The 13,105-nt window shown below is 45.2% G+C and overlaps 1 protein-coding gene across 1 annotated transcript in view; it reads left to right on the top strand.

The window, feature by feature from the left end:
* ST8SIA1 (ST8 alpha-N-acetyl-neuraminide alpha-2,8-sialyltransferase 1) overlaps nt 1-13,105 on the top strand; it is a 747,985-nt gene that overhangs the window by 472,148 nt on the left and 262,732 nt on the right. The gene's annotated exons all lie outside the window — the stretch shown is intronic.

The raw sequence follows: 13,105 nt of genomic DNA, 5'->3' as shown, positions 1-13,105 counted from the left end.
TGTTTAATCTGTGAAAATGGCTGGTGGTGTCATGTTCCTAGTTTATATCAGGGTTGGTCTCCCCCTGTACCCAGTTTGATTGCTTTTAGTTCCTCCTCTTCTATTAATTTGTTTTTTTCAACCAGTGAAGTGGCAGCTGTCCTCAGCTCTTCGAAGAATGGCAAAGCTGCTGGCCCGGACGTAAATTCCTGGTGATCTTTTTAAAGATGAGGTGGCAATTTGGGCTCCGGTGTTATGTAAGATCTTTATTGGCATTTTGAGTAGTGGTGAGATCCCCGAGTCATGGTGTATGGCTACAATTTTGCCAGTCTACAAAAAGGGAGGTAAGGATTTACCAGCTATCTATCGACCTATCTACCTTTTGGATAGTGCTGGCAAACTGTTTGGGAAATGAATCGTTACTCACTTGCAGGAGTGGGTCAATCGTGAAAATATTACCAGCCATCTCCAGGCTGGATTTAGGGCTAACCAGGGCACAACTGATCAATGTTTTATACTTTACCTGCTTATCCAAAAGTACACAGTGTTCAAGAAAATGCACCTTTATGTGGTCTTTTTAGACCTAAAAACTTCTTTTGATTCTGTCTCTAGAGAAAACTTGTGGCAGATCATGTTAGCCCTCAATGCCTCTATGGATGATTTACATAATACGCTCTTTATATACAGCTAATAAAGCTAGAGTTCGCTTTCGGCCAGGTGGTGAGCTGACCAAAGCCTTTGATGTGAATATTGGTGTTAGATAGGGCTGTGTCCTGGCACACCTCTTATTCAACATTTACATTCAGGAGATCACTGATGCTTTATCAGATAGGTGCCAGGACTGCCAGAGGTTGGCTGTGGATAATTATCCTGCTTACTTTTATGTGAATGATGCCACCCTACTAGCCACTACCCCACAGGGACTAAGAAAGGCTATGTCAATTTTCTCTGATAAATGCAACCGTTTGGGTATTACCTTGGATTTGGCAAAGTCTAAAGTTATGGTATTGAAACCTCTTTTTTGCAAAAAGCAAGTAATTGTGTGTCTGTAATACAACCAATGAGCACATCTCTTACTTTGATTTCTTTGGGGTGCATTTCCACAAATCTGGAGGGTGGGGGGCACAGGTAGCCAAATCTACTATAACGTTTGAGAAGTTTAGTGGTGGTATTTTGTCAGCATGGCAGTGGCACTATCTCACCTGCGTTGGATCTGCTTCATGAGCAAGCACTGCCGGCCTCATTCTCAATCTTCCTACTTTCTCTCTCCGACCTCTTCCACTTATCCAGTACATAACCGCAAGACTTATCCTTGGCCTCAAGACCAGGAACACATCTCTCCGGTGCTTAAATCACTCCAATGGCTCCCCGTGGATGCAAGGATCAAGTTCAAATCCCTCTGAATAGTCCACAAGGCTTTCTGGGGCCAGGGCCCCTACTATCTACAACACTCTCTTCCCAAATACTCTCTTTCTAGAGCCCTCCACTCGGCCTCCTCTCTGTAGGTGAGCCGTTTTTCCAAATGGATATTTGGGGGTAGATCCTTATCTTCTGCAGGTGCCTCCCTCTGCAACAGCCTCCCTGCCTCTCTCTGTCTTCAACCTGACCTCCTTATATTCTGGAAACTCCTCAAGGCCTTCCTTTTCTCTTCCTCTTCCTCTCTCCCTCCCCCCTGCAAACCTCCTCTCTCCTCGCTTCCTTCCCACCAGCCTTTCGCTTCCCAACCTGCTTAGTTTGCTGACTGGTCGCCTGGTGCACCTCCAGAGCCCTGCAGGTCCCAGTCCCCACCCCCCTACAGTCTTGCACTTACCTACGGGCCTATACACTTTGCTTGGCACTTCTGCGCTATGCTCCTTAAGAGGAGCAACCACTCTGCACTTAATCCAGGCCCCTGCTGGACTGGACGCACTTGTCACCCTCCCCCTCCCACGCACTTCCAATCTCTGACACGTGCACATTCACTGGCATGAAAGTACTAGGCCTAGCAAGTTTGTCTGTCCGGTCCTCCCTCTGTCTCCTCTTCCAACCAGGCCTAGTACTGTAGTTTATGTACTGTATGTTCCTTTCCCTCCCCCCTTCTCTCCTCTCCCTCTGTCACACACTTGAACTACTAAATATGCCTCTGGTCTAGTATGCTAGTTATTGTTATTGTTGTTTGTTCCTTCGGAATCTTCAAGGCCTAAGAATGACAACTGTAATCCCTTGTTCCCTTCCTGCCTTGAAGCGCTTTGAAGCACTTAATTTGTTTATAAGCGTTTTACAAATAAATAATTACAATTATATGGTGCTGAGTTATGGGGCTGTGCGAATACTCGTAAGTTGAACATATGTGAAAATAGTTTCTTAAAGAAACTGTTGCTTCTTCCTGCAAGCACTCTGTAAAGAGGACCGGGGACACGATGAAAAGAGGCGCAAGTAAGATTTATTCAGAAGGGGCCCGCCGTGCCCATCCGCTCCTGCTCACCTCCATTGGTTAACTGGGTCACGCAAACCAAACTCCGTAAAATGACAAGGAGATTGGCTCACGTGCCCCAACATTCTAAAGAGACATTCTCTACACACCTCCCTCCTTAATGAAAACAAGAATCATTTTCAATTAAAATTAATAAAATTAAATAAACATTTCTATTAAAATGTAAAATAGAGAATATTTGCCTTATGAACAATTGAATTCATTCTAACTCCTAAGATTGTATAAGTGTGACACAAATAACCTCTGTCAACACTAAACATTTTCAATTTAAGCAACTTTAAGCAAAGATAACCCACGCTCACCCACTCTTTCAATAAGATGCATAATCTTTCATCCACACTGGTTTAGACCTGGATCTCTGATAACTACCAGAACTGTCATTAGCATCTCTACCATCAACATTCTCACTCCCACTTTGAACACTTCCACCGGAACTGTCATGAGCACCTCCACCTTGAGCACTCTCACTCCCACCTTGAAAACTTCCCCCCTCTTCATCTCTTTTTCTTTTTGCTGTCGTTATTAGATTCATTAGTTTCCACTCTCCTATCCTCGCCATATGCTTTCGCAATTCTCCCTTTCGACCAGACTTCTCCTCCTTCCAATATAACCACACTCTTCCTTACAGCAGAAATCCTTTTGGACCCATAAACTTGCTGTCCAAACATTTGTTCACCAGTCTGGGATTCTTTATGTATATCATATCTCCTACCTTCCACTCGCGCTCCTTCACTTTCTCACGGGCATCAAAACACACTTTGTTTCTCTCCTGGCTCTCCCTGATACATTTCATTATCTGTTCTCTATCCACTTGAACTACTCCCGCTACTCCCAACCACCCTGGACACAATTCTGTTCCTGGTTCTCTTCCTTTAAGAGAAACAAATGGTGATACCTTTGTCACCGAATGCAGTGTAGTGAGATAATTCCATGTCATTATCTCTAACATTTGCTTCCATGGCTGCCTTACCCTCATGGCTAATTGCAAGCCTTCCTTCAAAAAACGGTTTACTCTCTCCACTAGGCCATTGGCCCTTGGGTGATATAACGCAGTTCTAACATGTCTAATGCTATAACTGCTGAGAAATGTCTTCATTGCCAACGAGACAAACTGAACCCCGTTATCCGAAACAAGTTCAGTGGGCATCCCCTCTCTAAGGAAAATTTTCTCTAAAAACGCAATGAGCTCTCTAGCTGTGACCTCTCTTACTGCTTCCCATTCAATCCATTTCGTGTGGAAATCCACCAACACAAACAGAAATTTCAATCCATCTCCCAATCCCATAATGGGTCCCATAATATCCACAGCAACCTTAGACCAAGGCTGCTCTGGCACCGCATTAAAACTCAACGGTGTTTCCCTGGTCACCTTAGTTTTGTCACTCATTTGACACTCCATGTAGTCCTTCACCCACCTTTCTGACATTTTGTCGATGCGCGGCCACCAGAAATTCTGTCGGAGTTTTCTCTTCATTGCACCTTCCCCTGGGTGATCCTCATGAGCCAATTCCAAAAGAGTCTGCCTGATCGCCACTGGAGGTACCACACATCTTCCTCTCCTCAATTTGCCTTCACTTATGTTCAACTCCTCCTTAACTTCCCACCATATGTCAAATCTCTTATCCAAACTATTTTTGTAGGGCCATCCCTTCACAGTTCATTCTTTGATCAACTTGAGCTCTTCATCAGAATCTTCTCCCTGCAACCACTTTTCTTGAGCCACTGCCTCATTAACCTCAGCTACCACCGATTCTTCCACTGTCTCATCCTCCACTATCTCAGTTTCACTTAAAGGCATCCTCGACAGGTAATCTGCTACAACATTTTTCTTCCCAGGCAGATAACTCAGATCAAAATTATACCCTTGAAGTCCCAAGCCCCACCTGCTTATCCTTGGCGAACCTAAAGCCAACCTCCCACTCTCAAACAACTGTACTAATGGTTTGTGATCAGAGCGAACTACAAATCGCCTGTCCCACAAGAAAAATTTAAAATGCACCACAGCCCAAAACATGGCCAAAGTCTCCCTCTCGATCACTGAATATTTGGACTCCGCCCCCTCAAAGCTCTTGAGGCAAAGGCAATAACTCTCTCCTTATTCTCTTTATCCAATTGTACCAATGTGGCTCCCAACCCCATCAAACTAGCATCTATATTCAGAACTGTTTTATCCATTGGATTGAACCTCCCAATAGAGGGTGCTTTACTGATTGCTTCTTTGATACTTTCAAATGCCTTCCCACATTCCGGAGACCACTCAAATCTCGACCCCTTTTTAAGTATCATTCTTATTGGGGCCGACACTATAGCGAAGTCTTTCACAAAACAATGGTAATATTCTGCAAGGCCTAAAAAATACCTCACTTGGTCCTTTTCCATCGGTACAGGGGCTTTTTCAACAGCTTGTACCAAACATTTTTTTGGTCTCACACCCAGTTCATCGATCTCATGTCCGAGATACTCCACCTTCCTCACCGCAATCTTACACTTGTCCCTTCTCACTGTCATACCGGCTTTCAACAACCTTCCCAACACTTGCCTCAAAACCTCATCATGTTCAGACTTAGAGTTCGCAAACACAAGCATATCATCTTGGAACACAACAACATTCCTCACACCCTCCATCACATTGTCCATAACTCTCTGAAATACGGCCGCTGCCGAGGCAAGACCGAATGGCATCCTTCGATACTTGAAAGTTCCAAAAACTGTAATGAACGCCGTCAAATGCTGGCACTCTTCCTTCAAGGGAATCTGGTGATAAGCCTGAGAAAGGTCAATCACCGAGAATACTCTGGCCTTATCGAGAGTCGAAAACTTGTCACTGATTATCGGCAAAGGGTGCCTGTCCACAAGAATGTTCCTGTTGATGTCCCTCATATCAACACAAAGTCTTATAGCACCATTAGCCTTGGCTGCCACGACAACTGGTGATAACCATTCTGAACTCTCACTTTCTTCAATAATTTCTTTCTGTAGTAGGGACTCAATTTAAGTCTTCAGTCTCTCTCTTAGGTTATGAGGTATCAGCCTCACTTTCTGCACCTTGGGAACTGCTCCTGCTTTTAAGCGAATTTCATATTCAAAATCTCTTACCATTCCCAACTCTCCCTTAAAAACTGCTGGGAACTCCTCCTCCCACTTGTCATGAACCTCAGCCACAGAAACTGGCTCTTCAGCGCTTGCTTGTATCCTAATTCCGAGCTTGCGCTGTTCCTCCCATCCTAACAAAGACGAGCCTTCCTGTGTGACAAATACTTCTGAATCATAACTCCTGCCCTTATACTTAATCACTGCCTGGAATTTGCCTAACACGTCTATCTTCACATTTCCATAGGCATATGGCTCTATGCCGTGCTCCTTCAATTCACACACTTTTCTTTGCAAACAGACTTCATATGTCTTTCTCAAAATCAGAGTCCACGGAGAGCAACTGTCCACTTTTAACGCTACTACTCTTCCGTTCATCATAAATAAATCGGTAGGAGCACTATGTTTGCCAGATACTTCCGATACTTCCAGCACGTGTTTGGCCTGGTCAGCTGAGCAACATCAGTGTTTTCTTCCTGCTCCGAGATTCTTGCACTTGACCCTATGTACTGGACTTGCCCTGATTCTCTACACACTCTGACGAAATGTCCTTTCTTCTTGCACTTCAAGCAGAAATTGTTCTTTGCAGGACAAAACGTGCTCGTAGAGATATGGCGATTGCTGCCACATTTGTAGCATTTGACTTCTCTACTCAAATTCATTTTTTTGAATGCTCTCACAGCTGCTACTTCACCTTCTGTTTTTTTGTATTTGTGGGTCTGTTCCATTCTCCGGGCAATCTCAATTGCTACTTCCAAAGTCCCATCCTTGGTTAGCAACCTCTCTTGTATTTTCATGTTGCTTGTGCAACGTACTACTTGATCCCGTATCAATGAGTCGTTCAGTACTCCGAATTCACAGGTGTGACTTAAAGATCTTAGCGCTGCCACAAAGTTTTCTACTGGCTCCTGTGGTTCTTGAACTCTCTGAAAGCACTTGTGCCTTTCAAATGTTGTGTTCTTTTTTGCCTCAAAGTGGATTTCCAGTTTTCTTTCAGCTATATTGTACTGATCCATATCGCCTTGCCCCTCTAACGGGGGCTGAGGCAAGCCATCATAGAGACTACGACCTTCAGTGCCCAGGTTGTGCAGAAGAATCTCCTCTTTCCTTCCTGCAGCAAATTTGTCACCCCCAATTGCTACCAGGTAGGTATAAAAAATCTTCTTCCACCTGTCCCACCTTATGGGTGGTGCTCCCGGCTCAGATAAGAAAGGTGGGGGCAGGGCCATGCTAGCTGCAGCCATGATGGATGTAAAGTGTGACTTGCTCCACCCAGTAAACTTTAAACTTGCTTGTCTGTCCCACCAGACTACTTTGTAATTGTCTCCTGATAGTGCACTTCAGGCTTGCTTGTCATCAACACTGTCTCTGTGAGCCTTCCCCTCACGTTCATGTGCCGTGAGAATCCCACATAAAGCTCCCTGGCTTCAAATTCTTTTTTTTTCTTTTCCTCTCTGAGCCGGTTGGGCTTGTTTTATTTTTTCTTCGTGTCGAGGGCGTTAGCCCTCTTGAGTTCCTGAGCCGTCAGCCTGTGTCAGGGCCCCTGCCTCCCCGCCTCCTCACCTTATTTGTGCACGGCCAGGGAAGCGCAGCTGATCACTCGGCCCTGCGCGGCTCCAGTGGCTCCAGCAGCGCCGCCGCTCCACCCAGCCCTGGGCCTCCAGCCGTCCGCGCTGGCGAGGCCCTGTCTGCAGAGGAGCTGGGGTGGTGCTGCAGCTGCTACAGCGAGTCTGCTTCTCGCTCACCGCAGACCGCGGAGCCTCTGTGTGCCGTGGCGGGCCCCACCATCCTCGTTGCCACTGTAAGGAGGGCCGGGGACATGATGAAAAGAGGCACAAGTAAGATTTATTCAGAAGGGGCCCGCCGTGCCCATCCACTCCTGCTCACCTCCAACGGTTCACTGGGTCACGTGAACCAAACTCCGTAAGATGACAAGGAGATTGGCTTGCATGCCCCAACATTCTAAAGAGACATTCTCTACACACTCCATCTACCCTGCTTTATTTGGAGCTTGATTGTGTACCAGTAGAGGTTCAGCTATCTGTTAAACCAGTTTTCTATTGGATTAGAGCCTGGACCACGGAAGGCCTAGAAACACACTGTGATGCTCTAGTCCATATTATGAACCTAGATGGAGGGAAGAGTTTAAGCTGGTTCTCACATGTAAAGTCATTGTGTTCCCACTTGGATATGATTGATTTATGGAATAACCCGCAAGATTTCCTCGTTCAAGGAAAAAAGTGCCATAAATCAATTGTAAATATAAGAGCCTATGAGACTTTGGTTGTTGATGCTGACAAATTGAAGCTGGGTTTCGACTATTTGGAACTCAAGATGGAGCCTGGTTTTAAAGACTACTTGGACATAATTGTTCCTTCTTTTGAGAAGTCTTTATATTTGCAGTTTAGACTTGCCATCTTGCCTGTAGCCTCCTTTACGTCAACCTGGAGGATTTCTGTCTCTGCTATATGCCCTCTATGCAAGTCTACAAATGAAACTTTGGTGCACTTTTTGTTAATCTGTGGCAAAACTATCTGGTTGAGACGTATGTTTCTGAGGCCTATTTCACAGGACATTGGTATTCGTTATGTGGGGCTTGCTTTGATGTACTTAAGCCAGTGTCTGTGTCCCCATGTGATTTACGCAACCACCCGCTACATTCACAGGGTGTGGATGCAGCCTAACAGGGCATTGAAACCAGGTTGTAATAGCCCTGTGGTCACTGATTAACAGGGTGCGACTGTGATGTCATCTCTGTTTATCGTTTTTACTCACATGATTGTCTATAGGAGCATTTATTATTTCATGAATTTATATGATGTTCTTATTTTACATACTATTCACATTTCAGTCTTACTGTTTGTATTTTTTACATGTGCTTGGAGGTCAATAACGAATAGAAGCTGTTTGACTGACTGACTGATAGTTGTGCCACCGCTGATCTTACAAAGGGACAGCCTGACCCACTGAGTTGCAACTGGACTGCACCTGCTGTGACTGACACTACTGCATCCCCTCCTGCCTTCCAGATACTACTCTCAAAGGGTGGACTGTTTTTTCTCTTTTGTTTTCTCTTTCCCTTCTCTTCTGTTACTACACTGATCCCAGCCCTACTTCACACAGTGCACCATGTAGACGTTGAAGACGGCAATGTGTGGGGGAGTTCAACATCTAAAGCGTGCCTCTCGGAATAAAAATACGAATCAGGTACAGCGGGGTCTTTCCAGGAGGGGCTATTTAAGCTGTAATGCTGCAATGTTTTTCAAAGGCTTAATTCCACCCTTGCCTGAGGAAGTGGTGAAACACCACGAAAGCTTGCAAATAAGCAAAACAAATATGATATGATAGGTTATTTATAACGCTCTTAATACCCAGAGGTTTCTAAGTGCGGGCCTGGGGATCGAACTTGTAGTGCTCTGTGTCGCCTGGCTTTCAAGGCGAGCACATTGCCCCTGAGCTATCCTCCCAGGACAAAATGGGTTTGTTAGCCACTTATTGTTCTCCTTTGGAACAATTTTCTTTTCAACCATTAGCTAACACGGTACATGCAAATGAAATTGAAATGAAAAAAAAAAGGATTTGCACTGGGACCGTTTTGGCCTTGAAGCTTCTCTCCACCAGTTTAGTACATTCTATAGTTTGGATGAATATTGTGGTTTGCTGTGTTCCTCTGTCACACTGAGTGAGGTTAAATAGAAACAGTGAGACAAAACGAGTGCCAAACAAACAAGTTTATTGTTAATAAAATGGGTTTGGGTTGAAGCTAGTTCAACACAAAATGGAAATGTCTGCTTATGAGATAGAAAAGGGAGAACTGAACAGGTGTGGAGATTCATGGTAATTAACGTTGCGACTTGTTTTTCTTTCGATCAACGTTCTGTGCAAATCCTTTAAATAGATGTTTGCAGGGCAATGTTTGGCCTAGTCGTGGTGCTTTACCCTGGTGCAAAAGGGCATTGAAAGAATGTTTTTTGCACTGTGGAAGTGTTTGCCTTAGTGCTAATTGCGCGTACGACGGTGCAAAGTGAACGTAATTCCGCCTTTGGAGTTGTTTGAACTACAAGCACACACCCATCAACTGCCCTACTTGACCATTGTGGAACAATGCCATCTTCCCACTCAAGAAGCACATTTCCGGAGGCGCTGACAGAGAGAAAAAATCTATTTTGCAGGTTAAAGAGACGTTTAACTGCAGAAACATTGAGGTTGAAAACCATTGTGCACAATCTGCTTTGAAGATGTGCACTAGATAAGAACACCGAATATGCTCAGAAGAAAACAAAGCTGGTCTTGCCTTGGAAGATCTTATTAGCCTGATCAGCTTGTCGGGGGCATTGGTGTTGTCACCAGATCAAAGGGGAATGCACTGGGGCTAAATGCATTTGTTAATTGAAACTGGAAGGCCATCCATGCGCATCCCATCCACATTAATGACGATCAATTATTTATTTGCGACAGTCCCACCGCTCGATGTTCCCCTGCTGCTCAAGCCTCTCTCGCAGATCAAGGAAGCCAGGCTAGTGACATGTAAGAATCATTGCAAACGCAAAATGACTGACTTGACTCTCCTGTTCTAAGAAGTAGTAGGAGGGTCGGCGGGTCTGCCCACTCGGCCCCCGGATCCTCATATTTCCATCCAAGAGATGTTTACAGTGTTCATTTTCTGACTGTTCATGAGACCAAGCCAGTTTCGGCTGTAGGTGAAACACCATTTTGCTTTCACATTATTTACAGGAACTGCTTTGTTGGTAATGCAGTGATACAGCCCTAGCCGGCGTTGGATTCTTAGAACATTGTGTGACAGAGAGGCAATTCTACAAGGGAGAAAAATAAGAAGGAGATGCGACTTTGATGTTTGTCAGTATGCACAGCACTAAATCTTGGCAAATCAAAAACATTGTGAAACAGCACTGGCACATTCGCAATAGTGGAGAAAAGTGAACTAAATCCAGCCCAATGTGCCTTCAAAGGAAGTACCTCTATTAGGGACAACATCACCAGAAGCGACATCAACACTAAGAAATCTGACAGCCAGAGTGGACATACACTGAGAGAACATTGGAGTCTACCATCTGCCAGTGGGCATGATCCATGCGGGAACTGCACCGCATGCAAATATACCATAATAACTCATTCTATAGATTTAGGACTGACAAGACCTTGGGAACAAATGGGTTTTAGGAATTGTAATACCCCAATGGTTGTTTAGCCCATTTCTTTGTCCTTGCAATTTGATGTACATTGGGGAAACAAAAAGAAAAGTGAAAACCAGGATCTGTGAACATCATAGCTGTATACGTAACCATTTCATATCAACTCCCCTTGTCAGACATTACAATGATCTTAACCACACACAGGAGGACCTAAACTGGATGGTGCTTAAATAGATTGTTGACAATGACACAAGTGTGGCAGAGTGCATCCTAACTAGGAACATACAATGATTTTCTTTACAAAAAGACACATTGTAGCGAAATGAAAAACTTGAATACAACTTCCCCACAAATTGTTAGCATAGAATTTATTTTGCGAATTCAACTGAATTAAGAATTGGTATCGCATCGGTGCAATATTGTTAGAACATTGTCTGATTTTTCACGAACAATCGTCATGTTTGATTAGAGATTTATTCTTAGGGCTTTTCCTATGATGTATATGATATGATATGATATGGCATTTATAACACGCCTATACACAAGTGTTTCAAGGCGCGACGAGGCAAGGGAGGAGGAACAAAGGGAAGACAGACAACGATCTTACTAGGACAGGTGACATTGAGATCACGTAAGGGCAGGGGCAGGGGACAGGGGAAGTGCAAAGGGAAAGCAGAGGGTGAATTGCAGTACCTGGGATCACATAGTAAAATAAATAAAACAAAAAATAAAAAAGTGAGGCCAGCTGGTGGCAAGTGCAAGGGTTAGTGGAGACATCAAGTCTCAAGTGCTGGTAGTGGACTGTAGGGATACAGAAACAGACCCCAAGTGCAAGGGTTGCCAGGGAGGCAGTCAGTGCAGGAGTGCAACTGACGGGGAGGGGGCCTGGGCTCGAGATCAGAGGGTAGCCAGGTGACCAGTGCAGTTTCAATTTCAACCGGGAGTTCAGCAGGGGAGAGGAAGAGAGAAAGCAAAGCAAAGAGGAAGGTCTAGCAGTGCTTCTGGAACCAGAGATGGTTCTCCTCAAGTTTCAGAGAGGCAGGAAGGCTGTTCCAGAGGGAGGCCCCAGCCGAGGAAAGAGATCTTGCTTGGAGAAGCAACTGACCCTGATGGAGTTGGAGACAGAGGAGCGAAGGGCTTGAGAAGGAAGATATTTACGAAGAGAGGGTTGAAGGTATTGAGGCCGCAGGCCTCAATACTCTATATCAGAGCTGGATACATTGTTCTCTACGCACCACCTGTAATTAGCGTGTCCATGTGACAACCATATTGATGCACCACTTAAAAAGACAGACATTAGCGATTCTCATCATAGGTAACTTTATACGCCTTGGGTCATCAAAGCACATCCTATCAATACAGTTCTAGAATTGCAAATTCATTAGTTCAAAGAGGTATACATGTAAATCATAAGGAAAAGGGAGAAAGGTTACTAGCAAGACCCTCCAATAACAAAGAATACAAGAAAATATTGGGGACCTACCTATACAACAAAACCATTCTCAGCACCTCTGGTTTAGTGCCACATCGATTCCCAGATGGTCTTTTTCCCAATAAAATGAGATTCGCGCCCAAAAAGACCCTGCTGCTTAGGGAAGGTCCAGGGGGATCAAGAGTTTCTGGATAGGGATACTGCCTTATTACAATCCTATTATTGGGGGCCCGACCAAGACACCCAGATCTTCCCAAGATGGCCCTGAACGTCTGCTGAGGACCAGTTTAACAGAATCAGACAAAGTGCCCTCCTCGCTAGATATTCTAAAACACCCCACTATATCTTCCCTTGTCACAAAAGCACAATTTCCTGGAGTGCGGAGCCAGTGGGGGATTTATTTGGGAGAGCATCCCTCGACTCTCGCTTGTCAGGGAGCAGTTTGGGCACCCTGTGGAGAAATATAGTAGTGTTACTTGGCCCCGTGTGTATAACGCTTAGATGGGAATGCCCCTGGACGCTGTCTGCAGGCTCTTGTTACCCTCTCAGTGGGGGCTATGTTTCTCTGTGTGCTTGGAATGCAGTCCAGCAACGTGGTGGATCCAATGCACGTAATGTGCCCCGGGGGGGGCTCCCTGGCCACATTGGGGACTGACGTCTGCTCGGACGGCGGCTGTCTCGTTGGTGGAGGGACGTTGATTTCACCTAGTGCGGTGTTTGAGAGTTTAGACAGGGAATAAGGCCCTTGACAGATGGAAGGATACCAGCAGTTCCCCAGTAGACCCTCTCCTCCCCTCCCCTTCACTGGGACTCGATCAGGACTAGTAACAGTTTTTTGATAACCGCCAGTTCTGAGAGGACCCACTTGCAGTTGCAACCTCGGGCAGTTTGGCCTCCTTGTGTGGGGGAGTAGAGGAGGACTGGCTTTCATCGGTAAAGGGCTTAGGGGCCCTAAGCCGGTTTAGGCGAAGGAAGGAG

The sequence above is a fragment of the Ambystoma mexicanum genome, chromosome 12 (genome assembly GCF_040938575.1).
Source record: "Ambystoma mexicanum isolate Mex_15411 chromosome 12, UKY_AmexF1_1, whole genome shotgun sequence".
NCBI classification, from domain to species: Eukaryota; Metazoa; Chordata; class Amphibia; order Caudata; family Ambystomatidae; genus Ambystoma; species Ambystoma mexicanum.
The sequence above is the reverse complement of the archived record's forward strand: the minus strand, read 5'-3'. Positions and strand labels throughout refer to the sequence as shown.